The sequence below is a fragment of the Camelus dromedarius genome, chromosome 34 (genome assembly GCF_036321535.1).
Source record: "Camelus dromedarius isolate mCamDro1 chromosome 34, mCamDro1.pat, whole genome shotgun sequence".
In the NCBI taxonomy this organism is placed as follows: Eukaryota; Metazoa; Chordata; class Mammalia; order Artiodactyla; family Camelidae; genus Camelus; species Camelus dromedarius.
The window spans coordinates 6,215,848-6,224,755 of NC_087469.1; positions in this window are offsets into that span (position 1 = coordinate 6,215,848).

The window sequence follows — 8,908 nt, forward strand, 5'->3', positions numbered from 1 at the left end:
AATTTTACCATTTCCCTAGATCTTTGTCAGTAATTGGAATTATATGAATTTGTAATTTTGCCATTTTTACGTGTATAAAATATTATTTCCTTACTTAACTTGCATTCCTCTGACTGAGTGGGTTTGAGCATGTCTTCACATGTATTGCAGTTTGTTTTGTAAATTGCCTATTCCTATCCTTTGTCCATGTTTCTATGGGATTTTTTTTTTTTGTCTTAATTATTTTATTTTCAATGATTTACTCCCAGTCTGTTATCCATCTGCCGACTTTGTGCGTGGTGGCTTTCTTTTTTGACTAGGGACCTTTGATTTTGTTATTGTAACGTCTGTCACTTTTCCTTCTCAAGGCTTGTTCTTTGAGACTATTGTGTAAGAAATTCTCTTCATCAAGATCATGAAGACATTCTCCTATATAATCTTTTATTAGCTTTATATTTTAATTTTGCTTTTTATGTTTTGGTTTCTAATACATCTGGAGTCCACATCTGGAGACTGTGTGAGGTAAGGATCCAATTTAATTTTTTCTGTAGAGTGTACCAGTTTTCCATCACTATTTGCTAAATAATCCATCCTTTTCCACTTACCTCCGTCACACACCACGTTTTCATACACAGTTTTTAATTTTAGTCCATTGGTTTTTGTCTGATCCTATGCCATTTTTTTTTTTTAATAAACTGTGGTTTTGTACTATGTCTTAATTTCTTATAAAGTCTTTTAATTGGATGGTGACTATCCTGGATTTTCTATGTGGATTGTAAATTTACATAACAATCTCTTTCTTATTGTTTTTGCCTGTTATTTCTTTTTCCTGTCTAATTACATTGGCCAGAATATCCTATACTATGTTGAACAGTATCTGTGGTGGTGGCATTTTTAACTTGTTATTGACACAAAAAGAAATGCGTCAAAATGTTTTCCATTTTAAGATGCTTGCTACAGGGAATTAATATATAGCCTTCAAAAAGTTAAATAAGTTCTGTTCTAGCCTTGTTTTTCTTTTTAGAAAAAAATTATAATTGAATGTTGAACTTTATCAAATGTCTTTCCTATGTCTTTTGAGATAATGTGCTTTCTTTACTCCATTGCTGTGGTGAAATACATTTATAGACCTTCTGATAGTAAATCATCTTTCCATTTCTTGAATAAACTCTTAATTAAATACTTAATGAATAAAACTATTATTAGGGTTTTTTTTTCCAAACTCTCAGTTGGATTGTATTAGCAGTGAAAATAACTTTGGTATTGGCAATTTTGAAACTTTCTACTTTATTTCCCCGTTTCCCCGTTATAGCTTTGATTTTAATATCTCTATTTTTTGTTAATCTGAGGTTTCTTAGTGCTGTAATCATAATGATATTACAGAATAGACTATGATTTTTTTCTGTTTTAATGTATTGTTTAGTATCAGTTTAGATTACCCCTTGCAATGTATGGGAGTGCCCGCTTCCTTGTCCCTTGGTGAGTATTGGATAATATCTTTCTAAAATAATTTTTGGCAATTTGAAATATATATATTTCCAGTTATATTTTATTCTTTGTAAGTAAGGTTTAACTTTATCCATACACTGTCCAGTTGTCATTCTATGTGAATTGTTCATGTCCTTTACTAATTTTTGTATTGTAGGGGCAATTTTTTAAAAATTAATTTTTAAAACTTATATATGTACTTATGTTGATATCATCCCTTGTTGCAACCCCACCCCCCACATTTGGTATTTGCTTTTTAATTTCAACTTTTTCTTTTTACCTTCTTTTTTTCCCCTTTCTTCCGAAGCAAATATCCCCACATTTTTCTTCTTATTTCATGTAGAGCAGTTTAGTCTTCCTTCACTGCAGGGAGAAGATGATCATTTGGCAGAGATAACGTAGCCCAGATTGCAAAATTGAGGTGGAGGCTGAAGAATGTGAGTGCTGATCCTCTCCAGTTCTGTAAGTCATTGAATATCACATCTATTCAGACAGCTTCCAGATAATAGATAACTCTGAAATATAACCTTCCTTACGATACAATAGTGACTTCGAATTTAAGCATGTCAAGACAATGTGACCTTCTGACTCCTTGACAAAGTTTCATCTCAAGTGACTTCATAAATACACCGTGCACTCTTCATCAGACAATCCAAGGGAAAACATCTCTTTTATCTATAGTGAAAGAATAACATTGACATTTGGCAAAGGTCAGAGCTTCAGAAATTTAACTTATTGACAAATCTGTGAACTGCTACTATTTTTATATTGAGACGGCAAAAGAAAATTGCAGGAGTTTTTAAAAACGTGTTTAACCTCTACCAAGAGTTTCTAAGCACATTGTTTTTCTACTAAAATCCAATCTGTTCCACATTTTTGAGAAAAGCTAATCTTTCTTTTTGATACATAAAGAGGTCTTTTTTTTTTTTTTTAAAGGAGATCTATGTAGAATAGTGGTCTAGGAACTAGGTGAGCCTCAGCACAGGCTTCCCCACATTCCCCAAACTGCCTTAAGATGACCCCCAAATAGAACAACTCCTAAAGGACCCTGGAAATGGCGAAGAAAGACGTCCACATGCCACAGAGACCATCTGCTGTAACACAGGAGGAGCCAAGTTGAAAGAAAACACTGGAACTGGCCTGCAATATTGCTTTTTTAAAAAAATCACCAGTTTCACATGAAAGGAGGAGGGGAGATTATGGAAGAAGTCCACTGACAGCCCTTACTTAGAGGGGTGAGGGCTAGAGGTGGGGTGAGGGCTGTGGGACAAAAAGTAAACACTGTGATATGAATCGATAGCATCTAAAGCGGTTAAACCGAAGGACCCCTGTGTAAATATGGCCGCATCAAGTAGCAGTGTATGGGCAGTGGGGCTTCTGACTGATACAGCTGGGCTCTTCCATAGTGTGGTGGTCTGGGGCCTTGGAAAGGAGGAAGGCCTTAGGCAAAGCCACAGAACAATTTAACAAATACATACATAGCCTGTATTATATGCCAGGCATTGCTTTAAGTTAGTGGTTCTCAGCTCGGGGTGATTTTGTCCCCCAGGGGACATTGGGAAATCTTTTGAGACATTTTTGGTCATCACAACTGGGCTGCTACTAGCATCTGGTGGGGAGAGAGCAGGGATTCTGCCAAACTCGCTAAACTGCGCAGAACAGCCTTCCCAGCAGAGAACGATCTGACCCAGAATGTAAACAGTGCCAAGACTGAATAACCTTGTTTTAAATAGTTTAACAAATATTAACTCATTTAATCCTCATGTCAACCCTTGAGGCAGCTAAGTAATACTTATCATCTTGCCCAATGTCATCTATCTCATGGAGAGGCCAGGCCAAAGGGAGAAAAATGCAAGCACTAAAGAGAGGGGCTATTACATTAATTCCAGCCTAAATAAAATTTAAGGAAAGGTGATTTGTAGAGAGGATAATTTTTTTCTTAGGGAAATAAAGGTATAATTCCCAATGAAAACATTTTAGTCATGAAACTTTGGACACTAAATAATATAATCCTGAAATATATAAGGCAAAAACTGTTGGCCATGGAAGAAATAATTGAAATATAGTAGAAGGTTTTTTTGTAAACAGCCTTATTGAAGTATAATTGACATACAACTGCACAAAGCATGTAATTTCATAGATTTTGATCCATGTCTATACCTGTGAAATCTACTACAGTCAAGACAATGAACGTCTATCCCTCCAAGTTTTCTCCTTTCTTTATAATGTATGATTTCTCCTTCCACTCCCTTGCTGGTCCTCCAAACCTAGTCAACCTCTGTTCTGCATTCTGGCACTATAGATTAGTTTGCATCTTCTGGAGTTTTAAATAAATTAACTCATATAATAATGTACTTTTATTCTTTGGGTATGTTTTCTTTCACTCAGATTATTGTGACCCATCCATGTTGTTGCATGTGTCAACAATTCATTCCTTTTTATTGATAGATGGTATGTCATTGTATGGATACACAACAGCTTGTTTATCCCATTCACCTTATGATGGACCTTTGGTGGTTTTCAGTTTTGGGCTATTACAAATAAAGATGCTATAAACATTCATGAACAGGTCTTTGTATGTATGGACAGATGCATTTGTTTCTCTTGGGTGAATACCTAGGAATGGAATGGCTGGGTCACATGATCAGTGTATGTTTAATATTTCAAGAAACTGCCAAACTGTTGTTCAGAGTTACCGTTTCATTTTACATTCCCACCAGCTTTGTAAGAGAGTTCCAGTTGCTTCACATCCTTTCCAATGTCTGTTATGGTGAGTCTTTATAATTTTAAACATTCTAATAAGTGTGTGGTTGTCTTAACGTATTTGGACTACTATAACAAAATACCATATACTTGGTAGCTTATAAACAAGAAAAACTTATTTCTCACAGTTCTGGAGGCTGAAAAGTCTAAGATCAAGGCTCCAGCAAGGTTGGGTTCCGGTGAGGACATGCTTCCTGGTTCATAGATGACAATAATTTCACTAAGTTTACAGGGTGGAAGGGGTGACTGAGTTCTCTGGGGTCTCTTTTAAGAGAGCACCCTTCCCATTCATGAGGTCTCTACCCTCAAGACCTAAGCACTTCTCAAAGGCCCTACCTTCTGATACCATCACCTGGGGGTTAGGATTTCAGGATTTCAGCACATGAATATTGAGGGGGCAGAAACATTCAGACCAGCAGTAGTGATATCTCATTCTTTAATGTAAATGACTAAAGATGTTGAATATCTTTCCCTGTGTGTGTTTATTAATGACTATGTGTCTTCTTTCATAAAATGCCTATTTAAATCTTTTATTTGTGTTCAAGTTATTTTATATATATATTTGAGAGATTGAAAAGTCCTGTGATCTGAAAGCTGGAGGCCCAGGAAAGCTGGTGATGTATTTCTAGTCCAGGCCCAAAGTCTTGAGGACCAGGGGAACCTAGGTGTAAGCCCCAGTTGGAGTCTGTAGATCCAGGAACCAGGGGAACTGATGATGTAAGGCCCAGTACGTTCTGAGTGCAAAGACCAGTGTCCCAGCTCAGTGGTCAGCCGGAGGGCCAGTTGTCTTCCTTTGTTTCTTCATTTTATTCAGGTCCTCAGTGGCTTGCATGATGCCTACCCACACTGGAGACAGCAACTTGCTTTACTCCGGCTACCAGTTCAGATGCTAATCTCATCCAGAAACACCCTCACAGCGATACCCAGAAATAATGTTTAGCCAAATATCTGGGTACCCCATATCCCAGTCAAGCTGACACGTAAAATTACATCACAGTATTAATCAAGTTTCTTCAGAGAGAGAACCAATAGGCTGTGTTAGTATCTATCTATCTGAATGTCTGTCTGTCTATCAATCTATTGGTCAATATAAGAAATTGGCTCTCATGATTGTAGAGGCTGCCAAGTCCAAAATCTTCAGGTCAGGGAGGAAGACTGGAGAACCAGGGAAGAGCTAATGTTTTAGTCTCAAGTCCAAAGAGTCTGGAAGCAGAATTCCTTCTTCCTTGCGGACCTCACTCTTTTCTCTTAAGGCCTTCAAGTGGTTGGACGAGGCCCACCCACCTTATGAAGAGTATTCTGTTTTATTCAGTCTACTGATTTAAATGTTAATCTCATCTAAAAAAAAAAAAAATCTTCATAGCAGCATCTTGACTGGTGTTTAACCAAAAACTGGGTATCATGGCCTAGCCAAGTTGATATATAAAATTAACCATCACAGGTTTTTTCTTACTGAATTTCAAGAGGTTTTTTTTTTGTTTGTTTTTTGTTTTTTTTTTGTATTTTGGATTCAAATCCTTTATCAGATGTGTGATTAGAAAATATTTTCTCCTAGTGTGGCTTAACAAAGTTTTTCTAAGAGAGGTTCTTAATTTTGATAAAAATGCAGATTAGCAGTTTTTTCTTCAGTGGATCAGGCTTTTGGTGTCATATCTAAGAAATCTTTGCCCAGCCAGCCAAGGGCAAAAAGATCTTCTAGATCTGTTTTCCTCTAGATGCTTTACAGTTCTAAACGTCTAAGTTCTATGATCTGTTTTAAGTTAATTTTTGTATATGGTATGAGGCATAAATTGGAGTCCACTTTTTGCATATGGACATTCAGTTGTTCCAGCACCATTAGTTGAAAAACAGTAGTCGTTTTTGACAGACTACATGTGCAAAACACAAATAAAGATATAAGTAACAGAATTAATATAGTACACTTACTTAGAGATTACAGATTCTTTAAATGTTCATAGGGTATTTGCAAAAATTAATCTTATTAACCATATTTAAGCTCTCAATTCAGGCCATAATATAATAATATTGTAAATTAATAATAAAGCATGAACAACAACAACACAGAAGAATCTCCTGTCCTCACCCCATTCTGCTGTGGTCAGGGAGGCCCTTCCAGCCCGGGTACCACGGCAGCTGCTGCTGATGTCCAGTTCCCACTGGTTGTTCACGACCCTTTTCCTGTCTCCTCCAAGCATCCTGTCAGTAATTAATGCTGGCCGTAGTAAACAATTCATGTGATGATCAGTTTATAGAAACCCTTGGCTGAATCACTGGGGCAGGGTGACTTGGAGGAGAGTCGTATGTTTCCTAGGGACTGAATGGAATTAAAAGCAAAACCAAACACACACACCCAAAACACTAGGAGTGTTGATACACTCTGTCTTGCGGGTTTGCCAAAATTAGATACAATGCCCACTTTCTTGTCTTAGCTTTACTTTAGTTCTTTTAATCCTCAATTATTTGGAAATTTTAGGATACCAAGAGATAATGATTCATTAAGGGGTTTAATGTCTTTTGATTCTCCGTAGAAGACAGTGTGCTGGGCTGCATTCAGCTTCTAAGCCCCCTGGCTACTTCAGCACTCACACAGTCTTTGTGCAGATGACAAAAAGTCACCCCTTCTTCTGGGCTGAAGCAGCGTCACGCAAGCATGCCCAGGCTTGGAGGACAGAACACACACTGGGTTTCAACCCCCTTTATTCCTTGGGCAACATCCTGTTGGTCTTGCACAAACTTCAGAGTTTGTACGTGGCTGTCCAGCTCTGTCCCAAAGATGAGACTCTTTATTTTAATTGTTCTGGACCTTCTAAATAGTGTTGGGCCAGACACAGAGGAATTTGCTAGCAGCAAATGTCTAAGGGCAGGGCACTGTTTCAAATGGAGCAAATTAGGACTTTTTTATTTTATTTTATTTTATTCTTATGACGGACGTAATGGGCCCACAGTGTCGCCCTGTCATGACTGACTTTCCTTGTTTGGGAAATGAGGGGCAAGTTTTTGTTGTTGTTTTTAGATCTGTTTTCTAATAAAAACTCCCGTCTTCAGAGAAGTTTTTGGGCCAGCAATTTTGAGGTGATTTTTCCTCATCCTTCAGTGTAGAGCATCATTTGGGAAAGAGACACACAGGCATTGCTCTAATGGAAGAAGAATAGACACTAATAATCTGCCAATTTCATCTCTTTCTCTGAGAAGATAAATAACATTAAATGATGAAGGGTGTCCAGTTTATTTTGAGGGTCTCCCATTGACTTCAGGTCAGTCTTGGAACAGTGATTGGATCAGCTTAGATTAGACCAAGTGTCTAGTTTTCTTGCCTCCTTACTGAGCAATTTTAGCTTTCCATTTTCTCAATATTTCCTTTTTCAGAGTAGGATCTTAGCCTCATCTTTGCAAAACCAAAGAGTGGTTTTGTCAAAACAGTGTTAAAAGTGAGGTCAGTCCTCCATTTCCGGAGAAACAGAAAAACTTGGCTTGCAGTTTTAAAACGGCAACATTTCTAACTTCTAATCCTTAGGGTTTCCAAAAAAATTCAAGTTTAATTTTACTGAGGGCATTTTATTATAATGGGTGAAAACATTATGATACATTTGAATTAAGAGAAAAACAAAAAAGTTCTAATTTTAAAAAATTATGTATACAAACACAAAAGCTGTCAAACTGAAAGGGAAATTCTATTACAGACTGTTAAAGCTATGTTTTGGTTTACAAAGCTATGTCTTGTGTTAGTTGCACATTTACTTTCTGAAATGCCTAGTTGGAAGAAACGGTTGGAAAATGGTTATTTTTGTCTTTATCAAAAGTACTCTTGAAATTAGACCTCAATTTTAGGGGAAACCCTGATGTCTAGAATTGAGGAAATTTCCCATTTTAAAGCTCTTAAAGCTAGCCTACCTGGGTACACATCCCATTTCTGCAATTGTGATTAACTGTGTGACTTTGGACGAGTACATAACTTTTCTGTGGCTCAGTTTCTTCATCTGTAAAATAGGGGTAATTCTAATGACTAGGAAGTACCAGTTTGACAGGATATGCCAATGGCTTTGATAAGGGTGTGTTTGTGTGTGTGTGTGTGTGTGTGTGTGTGTGTGTGTGTGTGTGTTGTGTGTATGAGCGAGAGAGAGAACTAGAGAAATTCAAGTTTAGGAAAGGAAATTGAAAAGGGTCAGCCTACACAGTAGGAGGAAATCAGGACTGTGTGGTCTTTAGAAACCAAAATGGTTTGTGATGAATTGAATTAAATGCTGCTGTCAAGTGTATTAAGTAAGACTCACAGTTACAATTGGATTTAGCCATTCAGCAGTGATCAGTGACTTTAAGGAGAGCAATCTTGGTGGAGGGGTGTGGACGAAAGCCTGATTGGAATGGTTTCAAGAGAGAATGGAAGGAGAGAAATAGGAGCAGCAAATAGAGACATTAAAAAAAAAAAAGGTTTTGTGTTAAAGGTGATTAATAGTATGTAATGTAATTAAAATAACAGGTGACGTTTATTGATCACTTACTGTGTGACGGATGCTGTTTTAGGCACTTGTATTAACTTGTTTAATGAGGAATAAGAAACAGCCAGACCTTGGCTTGCGTACTAGAGCAAGACCAGGCACGCTAAAACCACACAAAGCAATCTTGAAAATCAGTGGGAAAGATTTCAAATGTTCTGTGACCTTTAAAAAATTTTGGTCCA